This window comes from Canis lupus, chromosome X (genome assembly GCF_003254725.2).
Source record: "Canis lupus dingo isolate Sandy chromosome X, ASM325472v2, whole genome shotgun sequence".
NCBI lineage: Eukaryota > Metazoa > Chordata > Mammalia > Carnivora > Canidae > Canis > Canis lupus.
The window spans coordinates 64689303-64703126 of record NC_064281.1 but is presented as its reverse complement, the minus strand read 5'-3'; the positions used below and the strand labels follow the sequence as shown (position 1 = coordinate 64703126).

Below are 13824 nucleotides of genomic sequence, written 5' to 3'. Positions count from 1 at the left end.
CTTTTGCATGTAAAATATTGATCCAATAAGGTAATATTACTATTTCATACTAAGCAGATATTCTGGTTGACAACCATATGTAATGAGAATAATTGTTAATAATAAAACTTTATGGAATTCAGCATTTAAGGTAAAAAATAAAATCTAAAAAGGCCCTTCAGCTCCTATTCCCACGATTATAAGCTCCATTTGGTTAAAGGAAGTCCGGTATCTCCATCTAGTTAGAATGGTAGTTCTCAACTCTTATTATTTTTCATTTTTAACTTAAATTCAATTTAACAATATATAGTATAACACCCAGTGCTCATCCTATCAACTGCCCTCCTTAGTGTCTGTCACCCAGTTACCCCATTCCCCCAATGACTTCCCCTTCCACAACCCTTGGTTTGTTTCCCAGTTATGAATCTCTAATGGTTTGTCTCTCTCTCTCTCTCTAATTTTCCCCATTCAGATCCCCTCCCTCCCTTTCTAATCCCTTTCACCATTTCTTAAATTCCACATATGAGTGAAACCATATGATGATTGCCTTCTCCAATTGACTTGTTTCACTCAGCATAATACCCTCCAGTTCCAGACATGTCAAAGAAAATGGTGGATATTCGTCTTTTCTGATGGCTCAGTAATATTCCATTGTATATGTATACCACATTTTCTTTATCCATTCATCTGTCGAAGGATATCATGGCTCCTTTGACAGTTTGGATATTGTGGACATTGCTGCTATGAACATTGGGGTGCAGGTGCCCAACATTTCACTACATTAGTGTCTTTGGGATAAATTCCCATTAGTGCAATTGCAGGGATATAGGGTAGCTCTATTTTTAACTCTTTGAGGAACCTACACACTGTTTTCCAGAGTAGCTATACCAGTTTGCATTTCCACCAAAATTGAAAGAGGGCTCCACTATATCCACATCCTCTTCAACATTTATTGTTTCATCTTGTTAATTTTCGCCGTTTTCATTGGTGTGAGGTGGTATCTCATTGTGGTTTTGATTTGTATTTCCCTTATGGCAAGTGATGAGCATTTTCTCATGTGCTTGTTGGCCATGTGTATGTCTTCTTTGGTGAAATTTCTGTTCATGTCTCTTGCCCATTTCATGACTGGATTGTTTGTTTCTTTGCTGTTGATTTTTTGATAAGTTCTTTATACATCTTGAATACTAGCCCTTTATCTGATAGGTTATTTGCAAACATCTTCACCCATTCTGTAGGTTGTCTTTTAGGTTTGTTGATTGTTTTCTGTTCTGTGCAGAAGCTTTTATATTGATGAAGTACCAATAGTTCATTTTTACTTTTATTTCCCTTGCCATCATAGATGTGTCTAGCAAGAAGTTGCTCTGGCCAAGTTCAAAAAGATTGTTGCCTGTGTTCTCTAAGATTTTGATGGATGCTTGTCTCACATTTAGATCTTTCAATCATTTTGAGTTTATCTTTGTGTATGGTATAAGAGATTGGTCCAGTTTAATTCTTCTGCATGTGGCTGACCAGTTTAATTCTTCTGCATGTGGCTGTCAAAGATGAGTTGACCATAGAGTTGAGGGCCCATTTCTGAGTTCTCTATTCTGTTCCACTGATCTATGTGTCTGTTTTTGTGCCAGTACCATACTTTCTTGATGATCACAGCTTTGTAATACAGCTTGAAATGAGGCATTGTGATGCCCTCAGCATTGCTTTCTTTTTCAGTATCACTCCGGCTATTTGGGGTCTTTTCTCTTTCCATACAATTCTTAAGATTATTTGTTCCAACACTGTGAAGAAAGTACATGGTATTTTGATAGGGATTGCATTGAATGTGTAAATTCCCCTGGGTAGCATAGACATGTTCACGGTATGTATTCTTCCAATCCATGAGCATGGAATGTTTTTCAACTCTTTGCATCTTCGTCAATTTCTTTCATAAGTGTTCTGTAGTTTATAAAGTATAGATCCTTTACCTCTTTGATTAGGTTTATTCCTAGGCATCTTATGCTTTTGGGTGCAATTGCGAATGGGATTGATTTATTAAATTATCTTTCTTCAATCTCATTGATAGTATATAGAAACGCCACTGATTTCTGTGCATTGATTTTGTATCCTGCCATGTTGCTGAATTGCTGTATGAGTTCTAGCAATCTTGGGGTGGAGTCTTTTGGGTTTTCTGTATATATACAGTATCATGTCATCTGTGAAGAGGGAGACTGACTTATTCTTTGCCAATTTAAATGCATTTTATATCTTTTTGTTGCCTGATTTCTGAGGTTAGGATTTCTAATATTATATTGAATAACAGTGGTGAAAGTGGACATCCCTGTCATGTTCTTGATCATAGGGGAAAGACTGAGAGTTTTTCCCCATTGAAAATGATATTCACTGTGGGGCTTTTCATAAATGCCTTTTATGATATTGAGCAACGTTCTCTCTATCCCTACACGCTGAAGAGTTTTGATCAGGAATGGATGCTGTATTTTGTCAAATAATGTTTCTGCATCTATTGAGAGGATCTCCTAGGGTTCTTTATTTTTTCTCTTATAGATATGATCTATAGTTGATTGTTTTACTAGTATTGAACCATGCTTTCATCCCAGGGATAAATCCCACTTGGTTGTGGTGAATAATCCACTTAATGTACTGTTGGATCCTGTTGGCTAGTATCTTGGTGAGAATTTTTGCATCCATGTTCATTAGGGATATTGGTCTATAATTCTCCTTTTTGGTGGGGTATTTGTCTGGTTTTAGGATTAATATAATGGTGGCCTCATGAATGAGTTTGGAAATACTCCATTACTCTCTATTCTTTGAAACAGCTTTATTAGAATAGGAATTATTTCTTCTTTAAATGTTTGGTAGAATTCCTCAGGGAAATCATTTGGCCCTCAACTTTTGTGTCTTGGGAGGTTTTTGATGATTGCTTCAGTTTCCTCGCTGGTTATTGGCCTGTTTAAGTTTTCTATTTCTTCTTGTTCCAGTTTTGGTAATTTTTAGGTTTCCAGAAATACATCCATTTCTTCTAGATTGCCTAATTTGCGGGCATATAACTGCTTATAAAACTTTTAAAAACTTGTTTGTATTTCCTTGGTATTGGTCATGATCTCTTCTCTTCCATTCATGATTTTCTTAATTTGGGTCTCTTTTATTTTTAATAAGGCTGGCTAAAGATTTATCTATCTTATTAATTCTTTCAAAGAACTGGCTCCTGATTTTCTTGATCTATTCTACAGTTCTTCTGGTCTCTGTTTCATTGAGTTCTGCCCTAATTTTTATTATCTCACTTCTTTTGCTTGGTTTAGGTTTTGCTTCCTGCTCTTTGTCCAATTCCTTTAGGTGCAAGGTTAGCATGTGTATTTTAGTTTTTTTTCCTCCAAATTTTTTGAGGGGGGCTTGTATTGTGATATTTTTTTCCTCTTAGAACTGTTTTCGCTATATCCCAAAGATTTTAAACAGTTGTATTTTTCGTTTCATTTCTTTTTTTTTTAAGTATCTTTATTATAAGGAAAATACATAGCAAAACAGAGCTGGAAAGTAGTGTGGGTATAAGATCTAGAAAAATTTAATCATGAAACTACCTGCTCAGTTACCAAACATGTTCAAACATGGCTTCCTGCTGTGAGGGAGAGCGATTTAGCCCTTATCCTTCCCACCTTTCCTGATTCAAAAAAATCTGCTCGTAGGGCTGGGCCCAGGGAGCCCATTTTCCAATCTCTTCTCTTCCTGGAGTTTGGGAAAGTTATATAGTTCTCAGGCTTTCAAGATACAGAAGACAATATGGAGAAGGAAAGGATATTCTAGCCCTTTGGTCCAGTGTTATCCCCAGCCCTATCTCTCAGTATTTGTTGATGCCAGAGATAAACCCCATGGAATTAGGGCAACTTAGGCAGCAGTATGCTAAGCAATGAGGCTGTGTTGATGAGGAAGTGAGCAGCATCATCATTGGCGTAGAAGCTGACCAGGAGGTAAGTACAATAGGAGAGATGCTGAGGAATTTGTGGGAAGAGGTAAATTGAAGCCCATAGTCCATCTGTTCCTAGTGTGTCAGAAGCCGAGCCTTTCCTTGGTCAGGGGTCTCAAAAGGTGTCCGTTTCACAAGTTATGGATGACATTGCTCGGGGTCCAGACAATAGGTATGCTGAAGAAGGGGATGCTTAGTAGATCCACATTCAGCTGTCCTACCAAGATGATGTAGGCCAGCCAGATGCTCTGGCTCTTCATCACTCGAGTGTTGGGGTTTACTTCACTGTGTGCCACCCCCACATTCTTTCTGCTGGCTTCAAAAGCCGGTCCAACTTGAGGCACGACGTTCACTCCCACTGTATTTTTATTTTTATTAGTCTCCATGGATCTTTTTAATTCTTCTCTAATTTCCTGGTTGACCCATTCATCTTTTAGTAAGATGCTCTTTAACCTCATGTGTTTGAGTTTCTTCCAAATTTCTTCTTGTGATTGAGTTCCAGTTTCAAAGCACTGTGGTCTGAAAATATGCAGGGGACAATCCCAATCTTTTGGCATCAGTTGAGACCTGATTTGTGACCCAGTATGTGGTCTATTCTGGAGAAAGTTCCAAGTGCATGTGAGAAGAATGTGTATTCAGTTGCATTAGGATGGGATTTTCTGTATATATCTGTGAAATCCATTTGGTCCAGCATGTCACTCAAGGACCTTGTTTGTTTGATGTTCTGCTTACAAAATCTGTCATTTGCTGAGACTGCTGCATTAAAGTTTCCTACTATTAATGTATTATTATCTATGTATCTCTTTACTTTGGTTATTTATTGGTTAATATACTTGGGTGCTCCCACATTAGGGGCATAAATACTCACAATTGTTAGGGCCTCTTATTGGACAGACCCTGTATCATAGTGTCCTTCTTCATCTTTTATTACAGTTTTTGGTATAAATTCTTTTTTTTTAGTTTTTGGTATAAATTCTAATTTATCTGATATGAGGATTGCTACCCCAGTTTTCTTCTGAGGCGAATTTGAATGGTAAATGGTTCTCCACTGCTTCATTTTCAGGCTGGAGATGTCCTTAAGTCTAAAATGAGTCTCTTGTTGACAGCATATAGATGGGTCTTGCTTTCTTATCCAGTCCCATACCCTGAGTCTTTTGATGGGATTATTTAGCCCATTCATGTTCAGAGTAACTATTGAAAGATATCAATTTAGAGTTATTGTATTACTTATACAGTCCTTGTTTTGTGGATTGTTTTTTTGGTTTCCCTCTTTCTTTTACAGGGTCCCCCTTAATATTTCTTGCAGAGCTGGTTTGGTGATCACATATTCTTTCACTTTCTTCCTATATTGAAAGTTCTTTATCTCTCTTTCTATTCTGAATAACAGCCTTACTGAATAAAATATTCTTGGATGCATTTTTTCTCATTAATACCCTCTATTATTATGACAGCTCCTGCTGGCCTGCTAGGTCTCTGTGTATAGGTTTGTTGTTCATCTGATATTTCTTCCCATATAAGTTAAACATCTCTTGTCTAGAGCTGCTTTAAGAATTTTCTCTATCTTTGAAATTTGCAAGTTTCACTCTTAAATGTCAAGGTGTTGAACAGTTTTTGTTGATTTTGGTGGGTCCTCTCTATTTCTTGGATCTGAATGCCTGTTTCCTTCCCCAGATTAGGAAAGTTCTCAGGTATGATTTATTCAAATATACTTTGTGGCCCTTTCTCTCTACCTTTTCTGGAATGCCAATAGCCCTAATATTATTCCTTATCAAGCTATAATTTATTTCCCTAGACCTTTCCTCATGGGTTCTTTTTTTTCCTTATGGGTTCTTAATTGTTTTTCTTTCTTTTTTCCTCAGCTCCCTTCCTTTTCATCAACTTGTCTTCTATGTCACTCAGTCTCTCTTTTACCTCATTAACCCTAGCAGTTAGAGCATCCAAATTAAACTGTATCTCAGTTAAAGAATTTTTAATTCTGACCTTATTAGATCTCAATTTTTCAGTAAGAGAATCTCTAGAGTCCTTTATGCTGTTTTATGGAGCCACCAGGAATTTTATAATTTTACTTCTGAATTTTATCTCTGACATGGTTTTTAAATCCACGTCCAGCAAGTCTGTGGCAGAGTATTACTTCCGGGCCTTTCTTTTGTGGTGAATTCTTCCTTCTAGTCACTTTTTTCCAGTGCAGAGTGACTTATGAATGAGCAGAGTCAAAAAATATCAACCACAACTAAGTAAAATACACCCTTGATGGAAGCGATTACTTTTCTCTCTTTACATTCCAGGTTGCATTTGCATTCCAGGTAGCATTCCAACTGTTCTCTCTTTACATCTCAGGTTGAATTTGTAGGTGTTCAGTATGTTTTGAAAGTTATCTAAGTAAGTTTGTGGGACCAGATAAATTGAGGACCTCTGTTCTTCCATCATCTACCCTCCTCCCCCAGTTCTCAACTCTTAAACTTCAATAATTTATGAGGATACTTTCAAATATTGATCAACAGATAATAGAAATTATTGTTTCAAGTGGGGATGCACATTTCAAATCTTGTCAAAAGGACCTTGAAGAGAGTGAATCATCTCATAATAAATCAAATAAACTTTGCAGCAAATTAAAAGGGGAAAATTGGGATATCAATCTTGAACCAACAGTCATATTTCCTGGCACATGCAATACAAGCTCTAAATGAAGGTAAGATTATTTCAGGGTTTTTTTTTTCTGTTGTTGTGGTTAATAATTTAATCTCAATGCTTAGCAGAATGCTGCTTCAAGTAGGCACTCAACAAATATTTGTTTAATGCATAAATATGCAAGAGAGTGTATTATTAAGAAAGAGTTGTAGTCAGGTAGAGAGAGATAATGGGCTCACATGCAACAATTTAAATAGTATTAAAGTGGATATTTTTATACATCATGAGTAGCACTCAGCATTAGAGTAGTTATTTGCAATTATTGTGGTCTTGAATACCTTTATTTAGAATATTTTATTTGAAACATGTGCTCAGAATTTCTCATTTTCTGATGTGAAGGTGATCTGGCTGTGACATTTGTCACCCCATTGTCAGGTTTGATTCAGTTGATCTGTCTGGCTAGGCAGGTGTCTCCTTCCTTCCTCACTACTCCAGATGCATCCCTCAAGAAGCTGCATGCTAGGTCAAAAAGGACAACCTTCCCCAAGAGAGGAGGACTGATCTTTGGTCCAGATTATGGGGGTAGCTGTGTTCCCTTGCTATAACTTTCAAACAAGCTCTCAAGGTTCATTTTTAGGAGCATGTAGGGTAGTTAAGGTTACAAGCCTCCAGACACATCCAAAAGAGATGCTGCATATGGAAGTCTACCTTTCCTTAAAACAACAACAACAACAAAAATCTCATTTTCAAAATTGTGCTATAAACATATGTACAAATACCATTGGGAATCACAGAATCAGAATAACTTGTCATTCAAAAAAGGAATTTTGTAAAGCTTATGAGAGAACATTAATAAATATTCTAATTGCATGTAAGACCCATAGCAACTAAATGGTGGCTATATTTTGAGAAGATAATAGAAGATCAGTGACAGAGTTTGTTAGATATTTATTTTGATTGTTCAAATGAAGACATTTTTAAAAGGCAAATGAATTAAAGGATTAGAGAGGGAACACATGTGCACTGTCCTTTTTGTTTTTCCTTATAAATACTACACATGGAACTCCCAAGCTTCAGTAGATAAACATGTGGATCCAATCTATTTCTCCAAATTCTTTCTGCCATTTTCCTCATATTCCTGATACCTATGTCTACTGAAAGATGTGATGGACCCTATTTATTGCTTACCCAAAATTATCCCCTTCTTCTTGCTTACCTGTTATCACCATAGAAGCTAGGAAGTCCAGGTACATACTTTCCAAGACTTTCTTGTAGGTTGTAGTGGTCTCCTGGCCTAGACTGGGCCAATTATAAATGAGAAAAATACTTATATGGTGTGCCTGAGATTTTCTATTGTAATAAAAACTATTTCATTCCTGCTTTATATATTGTTATATAATGGCATGATGCTTTAAAGTGCAGGAGCCATCTTGCAAACATGAGAGGACATATTAACAATATAAAAGATAACTAAAGAGAAAGACCTTAGGAGTCTGGGCTTCAATAACATTTTTAAGCCACTAGCTTTTTTTAAGATCTTAAATTTATTTATTCATGAGAGACACACAGAGAGAGGCAGAGACAAAGGCAGAAGAAGAATCAGGCTCCCTGCAGGGATCTTGATATGGGATTCAATTCCAGGACCCCAAGATCATGACCCAAGCCAAAGGTAGACGCCCAACTACTGAGCCCTGCAGGCACCCCTAAGCCACTAGCTTAACTATGAAAAGGTTTTCGGATATCTTGTTAAAAAAACAATAATGTCTCTATGTTTTCTGCTGCTATTAATAATCTGTTACTTTTTTTCAGAAAGTAATAATAACTGATCCAACCTTCTGTGACAGTTTATGACTTTGTGTTTTTTTCCAGTGTCTTTTCCCTCATCTAAAATAGTCTCCCCACCATTTCCTTACTTTCTTCATCAAGAAGCAGATCAACTATTATTTGCTTTGTAAAAACTTTATCATTCAGAGTTAATTGCTTGCTAGTTAGAGTTGATTAAAATGTAATTATTGAGAACCTTTTTTTTGAGAACCTATTTTATGACAGATATTGTACTAAAAGTTAATGATTTAATTGTTTAAAAATGACTCTCTGGAGCTTACAGTCTATTTCATATATAATTAATTATATACCAACATCCATTTCTCCATTTTTCCTTACTTGCAAAACCCCAATATTATTTTATTGTCCATACTTCCTCCATATAACTTGAAAGAAGTAAACCTTATCTAGAGATCTAAGTATAAAGTATTGTTGTCCTAAGCCTTCATTCAATTCTTCTTGTTAGTGATTGATTTAAGGGGTGCATATCATTCAGTTCTAGCCAATTATATCTGAGAGAAGGATTCTAGGAAAGGTTTCTTCACTCTTCCATAGGAGTCACTAGAAAATCTCCTAGAAATACTCATATCTGGTTGCAATGTTTGGAACCAATACAACACCATCTTATAACTATGAAGAGAGACACGAAAGGCAAAGCCAAACAACTAAAGTAGCACAATTTAGAGATAGAAATTGGGATTTTGATGACCTTTGTGATATGTTGAATATGCCACTCCTGAAACTTCCTCTAGTTCTAAACATTCCACTATGTAACATAATGAATGCCTTAGTTCCATAGGCCTATTTGAGTTAAAGCTTTCTAATACTTGCAGCTGAAGCATTACAAGTAACAGAGACTAACAGAAAATGCAAGAACAATGGGGCACCAAGGCGGCTCAGTTGACTGACTCTTGATTTCAGCTCTGTCATGACCTAGGGGTCTTGGGATGGAGTCCCACTTTGAGCCCCTTGTGGAGCCCAGAGTCATGCTCTGAGTTCAGTGGGTAGTTGGCTTGTCCCTCTGCCCCTCCCTCTGCCTGTGCTCTCTCTTGCTCTCAGAAAACAAAAAAAAATATTCAAAAACTAAAAAAAAATACAGGAAGAAGTTGTAAATGATGAAGAAGCTGAAGAAAAAGTCATCTTTATTTATTAATTAAAAACTGTTGGTCTCAGAATAACTAGATTGCTCATTCAAGAGCATATGAATAGACCACAAAAATGATCCTTACTAATTATTTGTAGGTCAAAGATCTCATTACTGCCCAGTTGTCTTCATTGCATGTGATTTTTGCAGTAGGAATGGCAAGTTTGATTCAGTATAATCATCCAAGTTCCTTTGTGATAGTCTGAAAGATAGCTGTCCAATATTAGGGATACTGTTTGTTATCATGACATATAAGATGACTAATTATGTGGGAAAAGAGTCATAAACCTTGATTTGACTTGCATTGAGCTTTGAGTTTTCTACAGATGTTGTATTCCATTTAATATTTTGGGAATGGTGAATATATGTCTAAAGACTCATATCATGTTTTTGTGTTTATGGCTTTTCCATCCCCATTTTCTCTCTGTGCCTTTTAAGCTTTTCCAGACCTCTTGCAACTGGCATTAGCTTTAAGAATCCGTCTCTTAATTTTAGCTTAGGTCATGATCTCAGTGTTCTGAGATTGAGCCCTATGTTTGGCTCTGTGCTCAGTGGGAAGTCTGCTTGAAGTTATCTCTATCCCTTTTCCTCTGTCCCCCCTCCCTGCTCTCTCTCTCAAATAATAAATAAATATGTATTTTAAAAATTGGGCTGCACAGCTAAACCACCACAGTTTTAATTTAGAAGCTTACATTCATTAATACATTTTCACAATATATCAATTTTTATGACAGATTAGATTTTTTATCCTCATCATTTTCATTTTTAGTTAATTCAAAAGTCAAGGCTGCTGACTATAAATTGGCTTAATCTACTTGGTGATTCATACTATCTGAAATTTCTGCTACCTTATTTTTTAACATTGTATTTATTTAATTGTCAGAGAGAGAGAGAGAGAGAGAGAGAGCAAGCAAAGGGAATAGCAGGCAAAGGGAGAGGGAGAAGCAGCCTCCCTGAAGAGCGGGGAGCCTGACATAGGGCTTGACTCCAGGACCCTGAGATCAGGATCTGAGGCAAAGGCAGATGCTTAACCAACTGAACCATCCAAGCACTCCTCTTAGTTACTTTAGTGCTGTTAGGTCAAGCATTTAAAGGCCACTTGAATATTTCCAAATTCATAAACCTTACACTTGATTTGAAAATTTAGGTGGATTAAAGGAAACACTTGAAAGAAAGAAAAAAATATCCAACATACTAAAACAGAGGAGGTCAAGGCAATGATTAACAAATAGGCTGTCTATAAAAAAACAACAACAACAACATAAGGAACAAGCCCTTTGACATTGGTCTTGACAATCTTTGTTTCTGGATATGACATCAAAAACACAAGAAACAAAATGAGAAATAAACAAGTGAGATTACATCCAACTGAAAAGATTCTGTAGAACAAAAGAAACGATCAACAAAATGAAGAAGCAATGTATGTAATGGGAGAAAATATTTGTAAATAATATATATATATATATATATATATATATATATCCAAAATATAGAAGGAATTCTTATACAACTCAGTAGTAAAATAATAATGGGAATAATAATAACTCAATTAATAAAATGGACAGAGGACCTGAGTAGACATTTTTCCAAAAGAGACAGACAAATGACTAACAGATACAAGAAAAGATGCTCAACATCTCTAATCATCAGGGAAATGCAAATAAAAACCACAGTAAGATATCACCTCACACCTGTTATTATCAAAAAGATTAGATATAACAAGTGTTGGTGAGGATGTGAAGGAAAGGGAAACTTGTGCAATGTTAGTGAGAATGTAAATTGTTATAGTCAGTACAGGAAACAATGTGCAGGGTTTTCAAAAAATCAAAGATAGAACTATGCATGATCCAACAGTCTCACTTCTGATATTTCAGAAGAAATGAAATCGCTATCTCAAAGAGATATCTGCCCCTTCATGTTCATTGCAGCATTATTCACAAGACATGAAAACAACCCAAGTGTTGTCCATTGATGGATGAAAGGTTAAGGAAGAGGTGATACACACACACACACACACACACACACACACACACACACACACACTGGAATATTATACAGCCATAGAAAAAAGAAAATCCTGTCATTTGCAGTAACACTAAGGGAACTTGAGGGCATTATTCTATGTGAAATGTCAGAACAACGACAAAAAAATACTGTATAATCTCACTTTTATGTGAAATTCTAAAAAGCCAAATTCATATTAACAGAGAATGAGATAGTGGTTGTTAGAAGCTTTAAACTTATACAATGTTACATGTCAATTATATCTCAAAAATAAATATACATATTTTATATTCTCATAAACTGGAAAAATACAAAAATAAGCTGTCTAATGGAAACTAAAATATATCTTTTAATTCTTTTATGAAAGCTAATAAAAATTGAGTATAACATGTAACTCTTAATCTCAGGGTCATGAGTTTGAACCCCACATTGGGAGTAGAGATTACTTAAATTAAAAAAAAAAAGTTAACAAAAGTTTTTGTTTTTGTTTTTGTTTTTGTTTGTTTGTTTGTTTAGATTTTGACACTCAGGTCAACTAGAAATAAGTACGAATCTTCCACATTTTTTTCTCCAAGTTGAATGATTATATTCAATTAATTAAAGGCTATGTGAGTGAGGACATGTATCATATTCCCTATTATCTTTCTCATACCCATATAGATTAGAATTTAAACTTTTTTTCAAGCAATGTGTCAATAATAAATAAGTGAATCTATCAATCAAACACTAAATAATCAGTAAGTGGCTTCTATGTGTCTATTCGAATGTGAGAAATATAGGAGAAGTGCAATACACTCCTGAGGCATGTTATCATTGGATGTTTTGGTGAGTTTATAGGTGTTTATTTTCAAATAGATTTGTGATGTATTTCTTTTTCAATTGATACACTATTCTTTATAGGAAATTCAGAAATATAAAACATTAACAAGAACTTGTTATGTAGAAGCCATATTTTCAACTTGGTATACAGAGTACAAGTTGCGGCTTCCACCCCTACATTACTCTATACAAATTCAAAGAAAAACATATTTTTTCTTTTAAAATTTTATTTATTCATGAGAGACACACAGAGAGGAGCAGAGACATAGGCAGAGGGAGAGGCAGGCTCCCTGTGGGGAGCCTGATATGGGACTCAATCCCAGGAACCTGGGATCATGCCCTGAGCCAAAGGCAGATGCTCAACCACTGAGCCACTCAGGCACCCCAAAAATATTCTAAAAATTAATGAAGGTATAACCATATTCAAATATAGGAAAGAGAAATCACAAAATAAAATAAAACAAAACAAAATAGGATTTAATCAAAGAGAGAATGCAGAGCTTCAAAGCCTAAGATGCATCCGGGATCTAGTGGGAGAATACTGGATTTTTAAAAAGATAGAATCAACACCACATGAGCTCATTGCCTAGAGATTGTTGAGACTAAGAATAGAAACATATTGACGGACAAATAATTGGGGATTAGTAAGAACAGAACAGGAGAGAACAAAAAGGCTGGCTTACACCTGGGGATTCTTTCTCTAATTGCTTTATGATTCAGAAAGTTATGACAAAGCTTTCTGTTTTCAGGAGGGAGAAATGCTTGAAGATGAGAAAGCACAGGGACTTAGGTAGTTGTCTATACTAAGAAACAAATACATATATTTTCCCAGAAGATCAATTGTGGTGGAATTATGCTACTTGCAGTATGCTCCACTCATTTATCACTCTCCTGGTAACTATCTCACTTGTGCCCTCAAAGCAGGCTTTATAATCAGATTCAGCTGATTGTCTTGGAGTAAATCTCAATTACAAGGATGAGTTAACAGTACCAAAGTACATGTCATTTGAGACACATAAACACCACAAAAGATAGACAATACACATATGGGAAACCAGAGATAATATAGCAGACAGATCAAAACTTATAAGTATAATTATATAAACATAAGAACAATAGGGAAGGTACAATATTCCTGACACAAGAAAAAATAGCCTTAAATATTAAAATTGACACATGTAATTATATATTTTTTTAATAAAAAGATGAAATCCAATCTATTGCCATTCAATAGATGGGTTGATTAGTGTAATGGACCCATAAGAACAGAGAATTAGTAACTGGACAATTTGGCTAAGCAATTCTCAAATAATGCAGAACAAATGAATAAAGTGATGGAAGGTAGTTTTAAAAAGTTTAGTTAATAAACACATAGATAGCAAAAAGGCCAGCATCCACCCAATAGTAGTTCTAAAAAGAAAAATACTTAATTTAATCTAATATAGAGAAACTTGTACCCAACAAAGAATAGACATTC

At 35.5% G+C, this 13824-nt stretch overlaps 1 pseudogene; it reads right to left on the bottom strand.

The window, feature by feature from the left end:
- Positions 1 to 3711: 3711 nt before the first annotated feature.
- Positions 3712 to 7809, bottom strand: LOC112649352 (ORM1-like protein 2; annotated as a pseudogene).
- Between the last annotated feature and the right edge of the window lie 6015 nt (positions 7810 to 13824).